Below are 18,589 nucleotides of genomic sequence, written 5' to 3' on the forward strand. Positions count from 1 at the left end.
CACAATCTTCCCAGACATTGTCTAAGTTTCATTATGTCCTTATAGGGTGTCCTTTTTTCTCCTGTCCCAACTTATATCTACATTTTTCAACAAAGACTTTCTTGCTGGTTTATCCCTTCCCCCAACATCCTGTTTGCTTAGGGACCCTCCCGGTGGATGAATTGTGTCATGTCTGCAAGTCCTTAGACAAGTTTAGAGCCAGGGCACAGGCAATGGGTGGAGTCCTGTCTCTTTAGGATCCAGTCTGATCTCCCTCCCCCAACCCTGTGTGCTAAGTCACTTCAGTCCTGACTCTGTGCAACCCCATGGGCTATAGCCCGCCAGTTTCCTCTGTCCATGCAATTCTCCAGACAAGTATACTGGAGTGGGTTGCCATGCCCTTCTCCAGGGGATCTTCCAGACCCAGGGATGGAACCCGCGTCTCTTACAGCTTCTGCATTGGTAGGCAGGTTCTTTACCACTAGCGCCACCTGTGAAGCCCCCCTCCCCTCATAGCCCTTGTTATTTGTTACCCAACCCTAACTTTATCTTAAGAGTCCAGGCCTCAACTTTGTTATGTTTGCACGTGTATCTGCTAGTAATTTTTCCACTCAGAGCTAGTTACTTTGTCTTGAAAATGGACTGCTTCAAGTTTCTATTGCTTACAGAGGATGATTGCTTTACAATGTTGTGTTAGTTTCTGCTGCACAACAGTGAATCAGCTATAAATATACAAAAATCCCTCCCTCTTGAAACTCCTTCCCACTCCCACATCCCACCCCTCTAGGTCGTCACAGAGCATGGAGCTGAACTCCCTGTGCTCTACAGCAGCTTTCTACTAGCTGTCTGTTTTACACGTGGTAGTATATATGTGGCTATGCTATTCGCTCAATTCTTCCCACTCTCTCCTTCCCCCGCTGTGTCCACAAGTCCATTCTCTATGTCTGTTTCTCTATTCCTGACCTGCAAATAGATTTATTAGTGCCATTTTTTCTAGATTACATGTGTGTGTGTCTGCTCAGTTGCTTCAGTCGTGTCTGACTCTTTGCGACCCTATGGACCATAGCCTGCCAGGGTCTTCAATCAGTCCATGGGATTCTCCAGGCAAGAAGACTGGAATGGTGTGAAATGAAAATATCTCCTGCCATATCAATCAATAAAAAATGTCACAGCCATCAGTGATTTCTGTCCTCCAAATGTGAATGAGGGCTCCCCAAACAGCAATCCAGCACATGCTGCCACCCGATGCCCTCCATGATGATTGCTAAAGAGCTGAGGGAATGCAAGAAGCAAGATGAACAAGGACTGGCCCCCAGATAGTTCAGTTCAGTTCAGTTCAGTTGCTCAGTCATGTCCGACTCTTTGCGACCCCATGAATTGCAGCACGCCAGGCCTCTCTGTCCATCACCAACTCCCGGAGTCTACCCAAACCCATGTCCATCGAGTCAGTTATGCCACCCAACCATCTCATCCTCTGTCATCCCCTTCTCCTCCCGTCCCCAATCCTACCCAGCATTAGGGTCTTTTCCAATGAGTCAACCCTTCGCATGAGGTGGCCAAAGTTTTGGAGTTTCAGCTTCAACATCAGACCTTCCAATGAACACCCAGGATTGATCTCTTTTAGGATGGATTGATTGGATCTCCTTGCAGTCCAAGGGACTCTCAAGAGTCTTCTCCAACACCACAGTTCAAAAGCATCAATTCTGCGGCGCTCAGCTTTCTTCACCGTCCAACTCTCACATCCATACATGACCACTGGAAAAACCATAGCCTTGGCCAGATGTACCTTTGTTGGCAAAGTAATGTCTCTGCTTTTCAATATGCTATCTAGGTTGGCCATAACCTTCCTTCCAAGGAGTAAGTGTCTTTTAATTTCATGGCTGCAGTCACCATCAGCAGTGATTCTGGAGCCCAAACAAATAAAGTCTGACACTGTTTCCACTGTTTCCACTGTTTCCCCATCTATTTGCCATGAAGTGATGGGACCAGATGCCATGATCTTAGTTTTCCGAACGTTGAGCTTTAAGCCAACTTTTTCACTCTCCTCTTTCACCTTCATCATGAGGCTCTTTGGTTCTTCTTCACTTTCTGCCATAAGGGTGGTGTCATCCGCATATCTGAGGTTATTGATATTTCTCCCGGCAATCTTGATTCTAGCTTGTGTTTCTTCCAGCCCAGCATTTCTCATGAAGTACTCTGCATATAAGTTAAATAAGCAGGGTGACAATATACAGCCTTGACGGACTCCTTTTCCTATTTGGAACCAGTCTGTTGTTCCATGTCCAGTTCTAACTGTTGCTTCCTGACCTGCACACAGGTTTCTCAAGAGACAGGTCAGATGGTCTGGTATTCCCATCTCTTTCAGAATTTTCCACAGTTTATTGTGATCCACACAGTCAAAGGCTTTGGCATAGTCAATAAAGCAGAAATAGATGTTTTTCTGGAACTCTCTTGCTTTTTCGATGATCCAGCGGATACTGGCAATTTGATCTCTGGTTCCTCTGCCTTTTCTAAAACCAGCTTGAACATCTGGAAGTTCACGGTTCACGTATTGCTGAAGCCTGGCCTGGAGAATTTTGAGCATTACTTTACTAGCATGTGAGATGAGTGAAGTTGTGCGATAGTTTGAGCATTCTTTGGCATTGCCTTTCTTTGGGATTGGAACGAAGACTGACCTCTTCCAGTCCTGTGGCCCTTGCTGAGTTTTCCAAATTTGCTGGCATATTGAGTGCAGAACTTTCACAGCATCACCTTTGAGGATTTGAAATAGCTCAACTGGAATTCCATCACCTCCACTAGGTTTGTTCATAGTGATGCTTTCTAAGGCCCACTTGACTTCACATTCCAGGATGTCTGGCTCTAGGTGAGTGATCACACCATCGTGATTATCTGGGTCGTGAAGATCTTTTTTGTACAGTTCTTCTGTGTATTCTTGCCACCTCTTCTTAATATCTTCTGCTTCTGTTAGGTCCATACCATTTCTGTCCTTTATCGAGCCCATCTTTGCATGAAATGTTCCTTTGGTATGTCTAATTTTCTTGAAGAGATCTCTAGTCTTTCCCAATCTGTTGTTTTCCTCTATTTCTTTGCACTGATTGCTGAGGAAGGCTTTCTTATCTCTCCTTGCTATTCTTTGGAACTCTGCATTCAGACGGGAAGGGAATATCTTTCCTTTTCTCCTTTGCTTTTCACTTCTGAGGTGCATATGAAAGGAACGAATTCAGTGAGTCCAGAGGCTTGCATCGTCCCATTTGTAGAATGCTAAATTCCTTAACTTGATACCTGATCTTTGATGTTCAGACTGCCTGCTCCCTGTGTTGCAAACTTGTATATAGCCTGACTTCCTCTTCTGCCTCCTTGGAGTAGTTTTCTCAGAGCTATTGAGATGCTGTCTCCAGAGCTCAGAGTCCTAAACATTCCCACCAAATAAAATAACTCTCTACTTTCAGGTTGTAACTATATTTTTTAGTCGACAATGGGTTGCCATGCTCTTCTCCATGGGATCTTCCTGACCCAGGGATTGAACTCACATCTCTTGCATTGCAGGCAGATTCTTTACCAACAGAGCCACCAGGGATATCCTTAGATTCCATATATATGTGTTAATATACAATATTATTTTGTCTTTCAAACTTACTTCACTCTGCATGACAGACTCTAGGTTCATCCATATCTCTACTGATGACTCAATTTTGTTCCTTTTTATAACTAATATTCCATAGTATATATGCACCACATTTCTTTCTGTCTCATTTCCTTTCCCAAGATCAAGGTCAGAAAATCAGCGCCTGCAAGAAAACCCACAAGTTGATCAAGAGGCTGCTCACTTGCATAGAGCATCACAATTTGAAGGTAGTGACTAGAACCAGTCCTGGAGCTGTTGTAAAAATGTACACATCCAGTGTCTATTCCTGTGAACCCTGGTGGTGGCCACACAAAGGTAACCGAAGTCCATCCCCTGCCTATGGAGCATGCCTCAGTGCCCAGCAGCTGTGGTCTTGTGATTCCTCCTGTCAGTGTACTTTTGTGTGTTCACCCTCGGGTTCTGCTGTAACTGGAAAGGAACAAGAAGAGAAAGCCAACACTTTACCTGGCTGAGAGGTGGAGTGTAGACAGTGTTAGTTTTTTCTGCTTTTATGAACTCCTTGTACCTCCTAGCTCCTCTAGGCTGGGGAAACACTTGTTATAATTCCCGAGAGCTGGCCATTTTTTTCTGCTTTACAAGTGGAAATACAATTCCCTTTAGGCTCAGAGTCTACATTTAAAGGGAAATTTCCTGCTTGTTTTTATCATCCTGGTTTCCATTTCAAAATGTCTCAGCAAGTTTTTCTGTAAGCAAGCTGTATATAAATGAATGTGTAGATGCATTCACTACATATTAGAGTCCAGGGTGCTGTGAAACACATCTGAGAAAGATGTCGAGGAAATCATCTAGGGTGAAGGCTCGAGCAAGCCAAGGCAGGCTCTGAAGATTAAGACCTGCAAGTATGTCATTATCACACTCAGGCTGACCCTGCTGAGCCCCATTCAAAAACCTAATATACATTCAAATCAGTAGAAAGGCTTTCCTCCTAGGAAGAGATTTCAGACTGGAGGGGTGCGGTTTCTGACTGGGGTTGTTTATCTTGTTATACATCAGCAGGATGGCTGTAGCAGTACTTTCTCTTATCTCACCATTTTTGTTAACAAATTGAGAGTAAGGATTTTTGTTCTATCTTCTTGTAAAATGTTAGTGTAATAAGCCAATGAAATGAAATTGATTTATAGAATATTAAAGTGGAATGAAAACTACAGTAAGTCCCCTACATGTGAACCTTCAAGCTGTGAACTTTTAAAGATGTGAATATGCATTCCATCAACATCGGGTGTAAGGGAACTTGCAGCTTGCCCTCTGTCTCCTATTAATGGTTACCCTTCAACTCTACCATCTCCCACCTCCTCTCCCTCTTCCAGTCAGTAACTCTTCTTGCCTGTTCACTTGATGCCAGCCCCTATCTGCCAGCTGTTGTACTGTACTGTACTGTTCAAGGTAAATGTACTGTAAGATTAAAGTTTTTTTCTATTTTTTGTTTTTTTATGTGTTATTTGTGTGAAAGGAATTTTAAACCTATTACAGTACAGTACCATATCTAGTTGGGTTATTTGGATATCTAGAATAACTTTATTGGATTTATGAACAAATTGAACTTAACAAAGGCATTCTCAGAATGGAACTTGTTTGTATGAGGGGACTTACTATATTTAAATATTTTATTCTTATACTATGTGATATAACACTTTACAAGTGATTCTGGTAATTGCAAAAATAAAGGAAAATTATTGCGACCCTATTGCTTGTATCCAATGTTTCTTGGTAGATTTTATTATAATAGATGATTATCCTCTATTGATTTTTTTAATCTTAAAAGTAAGCATAATTTCTGTATGATTATATTGTTGTTTTAAGCATCTTTTGCATATTTTGGATAACAGTCTTTCACCATATGTGTCTTTTGAAAATATTTTATCCCAGTTTGTAGCTTGTCTTGTCATTCTCTTGATGTTGTCTTTCCCAGAACAGAAATTTTTGATTGTAATGAAGCTCAGCTTCTTCATTATTTCTTTCATGGATTATGTCTTCAGTGTTATATCTAAAGGGCTGCCTCGGTGGCTCAGTGGTAAAGAATCTGCCTGCCAATGCAGGCGACTCAGGAAACGCAGGGGATGTGGGTTCAATCTCTGGGTCAGGAAGATCCTTGGGAAAAGGAAATGGCAACCCACTCCAGTATTCTTGCCTGGAAAAATCCCATGGACAGAGGAACCTGGTGGGCTGCAGTCCATGGGGACACAAAGAGTCAGACATAACTTAGCAATTGAGCATGCACGCATTTTCTATCTAAAAAGGCATCAGCATACCCAAGGTCATGTAGATTTTCTGCTCTGCTGGCTTCTAAGGGTTTTATTGTTTTATGGTTTACACTTAGGTCTATGATCCATTTTAAGTCATTTTTGTGTATGACTTAAAAGTCATACATATGAAAGGTGTATGTCTGTGTATAGATTCTTTTTTTTTTTTTGCATGTGGATGTCCAATTAGTCCAGCACTGTTTGTTGACGAGACCATCTTTGCTCCATTGTATTGTCTTTGTTCCTTTGTCAGTGATCAGTTGACTGCATTTATGGTAGGTCTATTTCTGGGATCTCTATTCTGTTCCATTGATTTATTTATCTATCCTTTCATCAACATCACATTGTCTTCATTGGTGTAGCTATACAATAAATCTTGAAGTCAGGCAGTTGGAACTGCCTCCAGTACCTTGTTCAGTAGGGTGGCACTTGGACAATGATCTGGTCTGGGTCCATGGTTAGGTACTCAGTTGACTGACAGTGCATGTATTACCAGGTGTATGACTGGTGTGGCTCCTGCCAAACCCCTGGGAGGCTAATACTGGCCCTGGACCGTGGCTGAGAGAAGCTGAGACCAAGCCCTGAGGGATGCTTCAAGTTCCATGGACACATTTGAGTTCTGCAGGCCTAGTTCTAAACATGTAGATGGATGTGTCTCCAGTCAGGTCCCAAGGCAGTTTAGACTGGCCCATGACCATGGCCGGAAGAGTTGAAACTTAGTATAGGAGTGTGCATGTGTTTGAGAGAGATATATATGTCTATATCTGATCTTTGCATAAGCATACATACTTTAATACACTGTTGGTGTTATTTTGAATAACTGTTACCAGATCGTTAATAAGAAAAAAAAATTTGATTTTCCCTTCATTTATTTCTTCTTCAATACTCATCCATTCTGTGTGTAGACCCAAATTTCTGACCTATGTTATTACCTACTTTCTAAAGAACTTCTTTTTAACATGTCTTATAAAACAAGTCTACTGACAACAAATTCAGTCTCTTTTTATTCTTCTGATAAAGTCTTTATTTTCCTTTACTTCAGTTCAGTTCAGTTTAGTTACTCAGTCATGTCCAACTCTTTGCCACCCCATGGACTGCAGCACGCCAGGCCTCCCTGTCCATCACCAACTCCCGGAGTTTACTCAAACTCATGTCCATTGAGTCAGTGATGCCATCCAACCATCTTATCCCCTGTCGTCCCCTTCTCCACCTGCCCTCAATCTTTCCCAGCATCAGGGTCTTTTCAAATGAGTCAGCTCTTCACATCAGGTGGCCAAAGTATTGGAGTTTCAGCTTCAACATCAGTCTAAGGGTAATTTTGTAGGTTATAGAATTCTAAGTTAGTGAGTTTCTCTTTGAACACTTTAAACATTTCCCTCTACTCTCTTCTTGTTTCATAGCCTGCAAGGTATAATTTTTACCTTCCTTTATGTGAAGTGAAGTGAAGTTGCTCAGTCGTGTCCGACTCTTTGCGACCCCATGGACTGTAGCCTACCAGGTTCCTCCATCCATGGGATTTTCCAGGCAAGAATACTGGAGTGGGTTGCCATTTCCTTCTCCAGGAGATCTCCCCAACCCAGGGACTGAACCCGGGTCTCCCGCATTGTAGGCAGACGCTTTACTGTCGGGTGTTTTTTTTCTCTGCCGTCTTTCAGAAGTTTTCCTTTGTCTTTGATTTTCTGTAGTTTGAAAATTATATGCCTAAGTGTAGATGTTTTGGAATATTTCCTACTTGGTGTTCTCTGAGTTTCCTGAACATGTGGTTTGGTTCCTGGCATTAATTTGATAAAATTCTCAGTCATTATTGTTTCAAATGCTTTTTCTGTTCTTTTTTCTTTTTTTTCTTCTCCTGGTATTTCCATTACATGTATGTTATGCCTTTTATATTGTCCCACAGTTCTTGAATAGTCTGCTCACTTTCTTTCAGTCTTTGTTCTCACTACTTTTCAGTTTTTGAGTATTCTATTATTATACAACTCGTGTGGAGAGTCTTTCCTCAATCATGTCTAGTCTACTAATATGACCATCAGAGGAATTCTTCATTTTTATTACTGTGATTTTTATTTAGCATTTCTTTTTATTTCTTTCTTAGGATTTCCGTCTATCTGCTTACATTGTCTACCTGTTGCAGGCCATCTGTTTATCTGTTATGGCCCTTAGTCTATTAGTCTTAGTTGCTTTAATTTCCCAGTCTGGTATTTCCACCACCTCTGCCATGTCTGATTCTAATGTTTGCTCTGTCTCTTCAAATTTTGGGTTTGGCTTTTGGTATGCCTTATAATTTTTTTTTGATAGCCAGACATGTTGTGTTGTACCAGGGAAAAAGAACTTATAAATAGGCCTGTAGTAATGTGGTTGTAAGGTGTGGTGGGAGGGGAAGTGTTCTATAGTCCTGTGATTAGACCTCAGTCTTCAGAGGGCCTATGCCTCTAAACTGTGAACTTCACATGTGTTTCTCAGGTTTTTCTCCCACTTTAAATGGGACAGGATAGCTAGATTAGGTCTTGCCTGGAAAATCCCATGGACGGAGGAACCTGGTAGGCTGCAGTCCATGGGGTCCTGAAGACTTGGACACGACTGAGTGACTTCACTTTCACTTTTCACTTTCATGCATTGCAGAAGGAAATGGCAACCCACTCCAATGTTCTTGCCTGGAGAATCCCAGGGACGGTGGAGCCTGGTGGGCTGCCATCTTTGGGGTCACACAGAGTCGGGCACGACTGAAGCGATTTAGCAGCAGCAGCAGCAGCAGCAGCAGCTAGATTAGATTGAGTTAGGTATTGCCTTTCTCAGGGTATTTAGATTCTGATACTACCCCATTTTAGGTTCTGGTTAACTATAGTTTCCCCCGAGTGCAGGCCTTGTTAAGAATAACAGAGTTCTCTAGTGTATTTTAAAATGATTCCCTTTCCCCTCTTCCTGCACAGTAGTTTGACCTGTGTCTTCCCTGTTTTATGGATCCAAGAACAGTTGGTTTTTCAGTCTGTTCAGCTTTTTATTTGTTATTAGTATGGAGTAGTGACTCCCAACCTCCTTACATGTGAAACTAGAAACTGCGAGTCCTATGTATAACTTTGTACTTTTTTCTAAACTAATTTCCTCTAGTAAATATTGATCTGTATTTCTTGAAATATACCATTGTACTGGACCTTGATGTGATCACGAGGTAGTAGAGGTTTAGTCTGCTCCTGTCATTTTATAGAGGAAGAGAATGAGGCCCCTCAGGGAGCAGTGATGTACCCAAGTTCCTGCAGCCAGTGACCATTCAAGGCTGAAACTCACTGAGGGTTCTTCCCATCCAGATAGCTTTCTCTTCAACAGATAGAAAGGGAGTGAGAGTGTAGGTGGGACAGTGGCTCTAACAAGCCTCTCCTGACTCACACTATGTGTAAATAAGGTGTGTGAAAGACAAAAATGGTGACCACATGTTGCAAAACCTGAATGCACCAAGAGATATTCACTTCATATGTTGAATTTTTTAAAAATAATAAAATGTCTATTCCATATTCACAAGCCAGATCAAAAGTGACTTCTTAAGAGAATCCCCACTGCGTAGAATAATTTTCTCCCTCATTTGCATTCCTATTTCACTTTGTTTTAACTACATTATGACATTTACCACATTTTATTTTAATTTCCTTTCCAAATATCACCTACCAACTAGTTGGGGAGTATATTAAGCAGAGCAGCATTTATTAGTCCTCTTTCTAGTCCTAATATCTAACTCTGGCCCATAATAGTTGATCAGTATATTAATATATTTTGTGAATTGAATTGCTATGTGATTTCATCACAAGTAGCTTTAAGCATGTAGATTTTCTCAAATTTTGCAAAAGCATGAATTGGTTGAACTTCTTTCAAAAGAGCCATTTAATAAATGTTTATTCATTACTAGCTCCTCTTTGTGCACTGTGTTAAGAGTAAAGATAGAAAGATATCATTCTTATCTTCAATGGACTTTCATCTTAATGGGGAATATAGAAAAAAATCAATAAACACAATATGATAAAACTGTAGTACAGAAGTATGTAGACATAGGCCAGGCAACTCCTACGCTGAGGAACTCTCCCAGTAAACTTCCAAGAAAATGGTAAAATTTGAGGTGGGCCTTGGTAAACAGATACAAACTTAACCATGTACTTATGGTAGGAAAATTTCTTCCATTCAGGAAAAGAAATGTATTTTAAATAGACATATGCGAATATGGGTGGCAAGGGGAACAGATAAGGATAGTGTGATTGGGACAAAAGTTAGTCTGAGAGGTGAGGATTAATAGTCAAGCAAACAGATTCTTGCCAAACTGTGGAATGGGGTAGCAGAAAGTGGATATAGCTTTCAGGTTTTTGGTAGAAGTGCTGAATTTTATAGTTAGTTTTTAAATTTTTTGGCCACATCATGTGGCGTGCAGGATCCTAGTCCCCCAGTGAGAGATCAAGCCCATGCCCCTGCATTGGAAACATGGAGTCTTAACCACGGACTTCCAAGGAATTCCCAAGAGAGTTGGTTTTTAACCACTAAAACTAGTTGTGAATTTTCCTTCCCCCAGTGTTTTCCTACATTAATCTATTACTATATATTAATATTAATATATTACTATATATATTATATATATATATAAATAAATAACATTCTCACCTGCTCAGTTAATCTTGATGGAAATGAACCAGAATTATTAGTTTCTCACTTCTTGTCACCCACTTAACTAAAACTCTTGAACACATTCACTTCTCCCTGTCTCCACTGTCACTGCCTGAGCCCAATTACTGTGACTCTAACCTAATCTTCATTGTTATCATCCTTTCTCCCTATTTCCATTCTCTTGTCCTTTAATGAAATTCTTGTACAAGAACCACAGTCAAATCTCTTATAAATGTCAAGTGAAAAGTGTTTCCTCTACCACTTCTATTCTTTATGTCTTAATTCTTGCAGAATAATACCCAAATTCCTTATCTTAATCTATAATCTTGCATGCTGTGGCTCATGCTTTCATCGCCAACATAACTGCCTGACACTATTCCCCAAGTTCATCATGCAGCAGTCACAGTGACCTGGTTTCAGTTTTCTCACATGCGTTTTTTTCTCCCACTTTCCTTAATCTTCATAGGACTAGCTCCTTTACATCCTTCAAGCTTTATTTTAAATCTCACACTCTTGGAGTCATCTTCAAACATATAAAACAGGTTGCTTTGAGTTATTTTTAAACTTACTTATTTATTCTCACTTTTAAACTAAAATATAGATACAGAAAACTACTATAGAATGCATATACAATTAATTATTGTGAGCCTAGTCTTTGTTAGGCTCACAATAATTAATTGTATATGCATTCTATAGTAGTTTTCTGTATCTATATTTTAGTTTAAAAGTGAGAATAAATAAGTAAGTTTAAAAAAATAAATCAAAGCAATCTGTTTTATATGTTTGAAGAAGGCAACCCACTCCAATATTCTTGCCTGGAGAATCCCATGGACGGAGGAGCCCGGTAGGCTACAGTCCATGGGGTCGCAAAGAGTCAGACACGACTGAGCAACTTCACTTTCACTTTCACATCTTTGTTAGCAGTTGACCAATCAGTTCAAACCTAGAGGAGGAAATGGCAACTCACTTTAATATTCTTGCCTGGAATTTTAATAAGCATTTCCTTGCACTGCTTTAGTTTTTATCATGCAAGTGTACCACCCAAGGCTTCTCAGGTGGCTCAGGGGTAAAGAATCCACCTGCCCATACAGGAGACACAGGAGATCTAGGTTCAATCCATAGGTCAGGAAGATCCTCTGGAGTAGGAAATGGAAACCCACTTCAGCATTCTTGCCTGAAATTTCCATGGACCAAGGAGCTTGGTAGACTACTGTCCCTGGGGTTGCAAAGAGTTAGACACAACTCAGTGACTGAGAATATATACACATATCTCCCTAATACTTATTCTGTAGCCTCATCCACTTGTCTCTGTTTTGTTTTGATGTATCTATCCAATGGATTTGATTTATAGGTTATGCTTTTGTCATTTTTTCCTTATGTTTTATTTTTTTAAATTAAAGTGTAATTTACATAAAATGAAATATACAGATTGTAAATTTACATTTCAATAAATTGTTTCAAATCTATGCTTCTCTCTAACCACCAAGTCATCATCTCAAAAAATGTCTTCACCCCTTTTTTTATATTTATCCCAACTCCCAGAGGCAACAACTGTTCTTGTCTTTATCATCATAGATTTTCCTTGTTCTTGAGTGTCATAGAAAGAGAATTATGCAGTGTGTACTCTTATGTTTCCAGGTTCTTTCATTCAGCATAACGCTGTTTCAAGTATTAGTCATCCATCTTCTTTCATCACTAAGTAGTATTCCATTCTACAAATGTACTCTATTATTTTTTATCCATTCTCTTGTTCATGGACACATGGATTGATTTCACCTTTGAGAAAGCATCAGTAAAATGTGGACATTCTTATACAGGTCTTTTCATGAATGTGTTTTCATTTCTCCTGGGAAAATTTCTAAAAGTGAAATTGTTGGATTGTGTAGTAAGCATATGTTAAACTTTATAAGAAACCAACTGTTTTTCAAAACATTTGTACCATTTTACATTCCAACCAGTAATACATCAGCATATCAGTTGCTTCACAAATTTGCCAACAATTGGAGTGGAATAGCCATTCTAGTGAGTGTGTGGTGGTATCACACTGTGGTTGGTTTTACATTTATCTGATGACTAATTCACTGAACATCTTACCATGTGCCTTTTGGAGAACACTATTTGTGAAGTGTCTGTTCAAGGTTTCCCCTATTTTAATTGGATAGTGGATTATTTCATCTATCTTTATGTTGTAGAAGTGCTTTATACACAGACCTGTATGTGTTCACACACACATACACACACACAGCCCTTGCTCATATATATATATATATATATATATATATATGTCAGCAGGTGTAATGGTGGATGTGTGTCAGATGTATTCAGAATATTTTCTCCAAGTCTGTACCTTGTCTATTTTCTTACAAGTATCTTTTGAGGAGACTATTTAATGATGTCTAATTAATTGACTTTTTATTTGATGTTTAGTACTTTTTGTGCATCCATGAAATTGTTATCCACTCCAAGTTCATAAAAATATTCACCAGTATTTTTATCTAGAATTTTCATTAGTGTAGCTTTTATGTTTATTTATATTATAAATCTCACATTAGTTTGTGTGTATAGTGTTATATACAGGTCAGTTTTTTTCATACAAATATCTTGTAGTTTTATTGCCATTAAAAACAGCAACAACAACAAAAAATTGTCCTTGCCTCATTGAACTATTTTAGATGCTTTAAAAAAAAATCAGTTGACCTTGTACGTGCAAGTTTATTTCTCTAATCTTTTACTATGTTGTTTAACCCTTAATCCAATATACTCTGTCTTGAGTCCTCTTTCTTCTTTTCCAAATCTTTTTACACTTTGCTAAGGACTTTGGATTTCCATGTAAATTGTAGAGTTATCTTATCAACTTAATAAAAGGCTGCTGGAGTTTTAATTGAAATTGTCTTGAATTTTTAGATCATTATTGCTGAATCATTTAAAAACTTGTACCCCACACCAACTCCAAGGAGAAAAAAAGAATGAATTCTATTTAAATCCTCACAAGCAAAATACTTAAAATAATAAGGAATAAGATCCTATTAGATAAGGTTGAGCCTTGGAAGATGATAAGCCATTGCCCCCAATAACAAATTTTCATACTTTTGAGAGGTGATATTGTCTCTGCTGAGAACATATGTGGATCAATGTGGAGAGAACCTTAATAATATTTAATCTTACATTCTATGACTGTGCTATCTCTTTCATTTATTTAGGTCCTCTTTAATTTCTCTGGCAATGTTTTGTACCTTTCATTGTACAGCTACTTCATGTTTTCTGGTTAAATTTATTTATAAACAAGAATTTTGGTTTCCTTATACCTTTAGAAAAGTGGTATTTACCAATTACTTATTATTAGTATTTAGAAATAGTAAAAAAAATGATGCTTTCAAATTGTGGTGTTGGACCAAGGAAACCAGAATTGAAAGAGACACGTGTACCCCAATGTTCATTGCAGCACTGTTTACAATAGCCAGGACATGGAAGCAACCTAGATGTCCATTGACAGATGAATGGATAAGAAAGCTGTGATACATATACACAATGGAATATTACTCAGCCATTAAAAAGAATACATTTGAATCAGTTCTAATGAGGTGGATGAAACTGGAGCCTATTATACAGAATGAAGTAAATCAGAAAGAAAAACACCAATACAGTATACTAACACATATATATGGAATTTAGAAAGATGGTAATGATGACCCTATCTATATGCGAGACAGCAAAAGAGACACAGATGTAAAGAACAGTCTTTTGGACTCTGTGGGAGAAGGTGAGGGTGGGATGATTTGAGAGAATAGCATTGAAACATGTATATTATCATATGTGAAACAGATCGCCAGTCCAGTTTCGATGCATGAGACAGGTGCTCAGGGCTGGTACACTGGGATGACCCAGAGGGATGGGATGGGGAGGCAGGTGGGAGGGGGCTTCAGGATGGGGAACACGTGTACACCCATGGCTGATTCATGTCAATGTATGGTAAAAACCACTACAATATTGTAAAGTAATTAGCCTCCAATTAAAGTAAATTAATTAATTAAAATAAAAAACAAATTGTGGCGTTGGAGAAGACTCTTAAAAGTCCATTGGACTGCTTCTTCTCCTTCAAAGAGGGAATGTATTGTGTTGTCTTGCTAATGCTGAAAGAGAAAAAATAGGATAACTGAGTTTTTTGGCTTTGACTAAATGGCCTGTTTTTTTCAAGCAGAGAACCTTGAATGAAAATTTGATGCCTTAAATTCTACCTTGTTTGTTCCTGCCTGCCCTATATCTGTTTTTAATCATCTAACAGTCAGCAAAAAAGACATCTTTGTATCTGTGCACTCTATTTCTGTTTTCTTCTAGTAACTCATTCCTGAGGGGAGGGTTATAAAAACTAAGTGAGGAAACACCTTATAAAGTGAGAATAAGTATTTTTGCTGTTTTTCCTTTCTAGTCTTCTCTCAATATCAACCAGCACTGACTACAATCAGTCAATGTGTCCATTCTTGTCTTTCTCCTCTCTGGGAGCACCGTGTCCACCAGAATGGATGGACTGACTTCCTGGATTACCAAAGGTAGGACTGCAAGGGTTTTCTTTCATTAGAGGGCAGCTGAGATAAGGGGAGGCTTCTCAGCTGGCCTCCAAAAGAGAACACAGCAGCAGGATTTGGCCAATTACTACAAGTTTTCGTAAAACAGTGCTTTCTTTAAGGCTGCCCCTGAGAGGGTCCCTGGCTTATAAGTTTACCATTGTGGTTCATAGCCAGAGTTTCTCTTAGTGCTGGCTGGCTTTGATATCCCAGGAGGCATGTGAGAAACTGTGGTCCAGGGTGAATTAAGGTCAGAAGAAATGAAAAAATGCAATTACAGTGGAGACACATCCTATTTTCTTATCATCTTGTTTTTGTGTATGGCTGTGTTCGCTTCAATATTGTGTAAACTTGATAATTAGTTCCTTGAAGATTTCTGGTACTGACTTGAATTAAATTGAGGAAAAAAACTTTCATCAAACTTCGTCGGATCTGGATATAGAGGAATGAATGTGTAATGCAATGTGAATAAAAGAAAACAGAAGTAAATGCACAAGAGACTAGAAATAGAATGAGCTGGTAAAAGAGAGGATAAAAAAGGAAAAAAAAAAGCTGAAAAGAAGTTGTAAAACATATCCTGAAAATCTGCCACATAACATGCATTTTATATATATATTTTTGCCTTTCATAACCTTTCTTTAACTTACGGAAAAGTTAATGCATGCTCATTTTCAGCAAATTTGTAAATTACATTTGTCAGTTATAATTCAAAGATAAAACTTGCCTGAAATATCTTTTCTATCATTGTTAATATCATGTCATATTATTTTTAACTGTTTTTTTACATCACCCACATCTATCTATATCTGTCTATCATCTATTATATAATGCGATGTATCACAATTTAGACCAGAAAGAACACATTGTTCTGTATCGTAGTGTTAGTCACTCAGTCCTGTCCAACTCTTTGTGACCCCATGGACTAGGGCCCACCAGGCTCCTCTGTCCATGGGATTTCCCAGGCAAGAACACTGGAGTGGGTAGCCATATTCTTCTCCAGGGCATCTTCCCAACCCAGGGATTGAACCTGGGTCTTCTGCAATGCAGGTGGATTCTTTACTCTCTGAGCCACAATGTATGTTAAATAATATCTGTAACTTAGATTTTATTTAATATACAATTTTAATCAACTTTATTGAGGTGTAATTTATATAAAAGGCCAGTCATTTGAAGTTGACATTTGGGAACTGATAAACTTAGGCATCCATTAACCATAGCCCCATTTAAGATGTCGAACATTTCCATTACCTCAGAATGTTCTCTTATGGCTTTTGCATTAAAGCATCCCTTACTGTTGCTTCAGGCAACCGATGATTTCCAAAGCTATGAAGTAGTTTTATACATGTATGTATAAACTAGGTATACATTAGCTATAGATTAATTTTAGACATTAATCATATAAATCAGGTATTAAAAGTACTCTATGTCTGATTTCTTTTATTTTGCATACTGTTTTTGGTATTCCCTCATGTTTGCTTTTATATGTATGTGTTCATTCATTTTACTGCTGAGTAGCATTTAATTGTATGAATATACCACCATTTTGTCATTTATTTACCTGCTGATGGTTCAGCTTAGGGCTATTATGAAAAAAATCTTAATTTTTATCATTAAATGTGAGGTTATCTATTTAGTAGATGCCTTAGTTTGAGGAAATGACTTCTCTTCCAAGTTTGATCAAAGGTTTTTTTTTTCCCTTTCATTTTTCGTTCTTTATTTTTTTAACCACAAATGAGTATTAGATTTTTTTCCAAAATGTTTCTTCTGCCTCTGTCAAGGTGATTGAGATGTAACAATGACCATGTACCTTTTCTTATTGTTTTTTTGCCACATGTTAATGTGACAAATCACATTTTGATTTCCAAACATTAAACCAGCCTTGCTTTGCAGTGGTAACAGTATGTGGTCATTTTGAATTATTATTTATATGTAAATCTGGATTTCATTTGCTAATATTTGATCTGGAACTTTTGAATCTATGTTCATGACTAATTCTAGTCTATAATTTAAATTTTCCAGAAATCCTTTGTCAGCTTTAGGCATAGTGTTTTACTGTTGTTCTGCCTTCATAAAATGTTTAGGGAAGGGTTCTCCATTTCTTTATTATTATTATTAGCAGAAAGCTTTACGAGAGCAATCTAATTCCTAGTATGAATTTACCAGTTTCTCAGATCTCTCATTTATGGAGAAATTTTATTCTTGCAATGACAGGTAGATTCTTTACCACTGAGCCACCAGGGAAGCCTTGAGAAATTTTATTCTTTATTGTTTTCCTACAGTATTTCTCACATAGTATTCCATGGAAGAGAAGAATTTCTTGATTGATTGAAATATTCTTTAAACAAATTCCTAGTTTTAATTGTTTAGAGGCATTGCTTTAATTTTTTCCCTAGCTCCACAGTAGTTCATATAACATGTAAAAAAATGTCTATGTCAAAACTTGGAATAAGCTTCAAAACTTTTTTCATATTACTTCATTGGTTATACCTTCTATATTTTGATATGTAGTTTTTCTCAGTCATTATTTTGAAAATAATATACTAGTGTGATTTGGTTTCTTAACTCAGGAGAGAGTATGGGAGCTTGAGAGTTTTGATTTTGTTTTTATCACTTTTGTATTTTATTTATAATGTAGTGTCACTATATTTAAAAAGAATGGTCTATAATAATTTTGCCTTCACATATACAATAGAGTATGGAAAATAGAGGAAAAAACTGGTATAACAGCAAGAAAAATATTGTGCCAAAAAGCAAGACTTGCCTGTGAGCATGCTTCTTTCTCCTATTTGCTTTTGTTTCAAAATCTTAAACCTGCTTAGGAGATTATATTGAATATCCAGGTGTGTGATTCAGGATAAATTGAGCATCTGTAAGGAGGTGGAAGAGACATAAAACTTCTTCCAGATGAAAAAGCTAATCGGAGCCTGGGACAAGGGGGGAAGAAGTCCAGGATTCTTCTCCTTCAAAGAGGGAATGTATTCTGTTGTCTTGCTAATGCTGAAAAAGAAAGAATAGGATAACTGAGTTTTTTGGCTTTGACTAAATGGCCTGTTTTTGCAAGCAGAGAACCTTGAATGAAAATTTAATGCGTTAAATTCTACCTTGTTTGTTCCTGCCTGCCCTATATCTGTTTTTAATCAGCTAGCATGTCTGCACAGCTGTTTTTCTAAAGTAATAATTTTAAGTGTATTACATAAACAACATATGATAAATGTTTTTCATGCAAAGATTGTTTTGTCTTAGAAGGTATTACTCATTTTGATTGCTCATATTAACTGATAAATTTGGTTTTTAGTATTTTTTTTTTTAATTTGTGTATTTTAGGTATCTGTTAATACAACCTGTGAACTAAATGTGGTCTGGCACCTATTTTTATATGAGCTAGATTGTTTTTACATTTTTAAATAGAGAAAGAAAGGAAAAAGAAAAATATGTGAGAGTGACCATATGTGGCACACAGAGCTTAAAATATCTACCAGCTGGTACTTCTCAAAAAAAGTTTGCTGACCTCTGCTCTGTTTTAT

The 18,589-nt window shown here is 38.0% G+C and overlaps 1 long non-coding RNA gene across 1 annotated transcript in view; it reads left to right on the top strand.

The window, feature by feature from the left end:
* LOC145535150 (uncharacterized) overlaps positions 1-18,589 on the top strand; it is a 472,362-nt gene that overhangs the window by 145,497 nt on the left and 308,276 nt on the right. The window contains exon 7 of the long non-coding RNA XR_014075314.1: positions 14,930-15,050. This is a non-coding gene — a long non-coding RNA (uncharacterized LOC145535150). The remainder of the gene's footprint in view (positions 1-14,929; positions 15,051-18,589) is intronic.

This window comes from Giraffa tippelskirchi, chromosome 2 (genome assembly GCF_054371585.1).
Source record: "Giraffa tippelskirchi isolate mGirTip1 chromosome 2, T2T-mGirTip1v1.2.pri, whole genome shotgun sequence".
NCBI classification, from domain to species: Eukaryota; Metazoa; Chordata; class Mammalia; order Artiodactyla; family Giraffidae; genus Giraffa; species Giraffa tippelskirchi.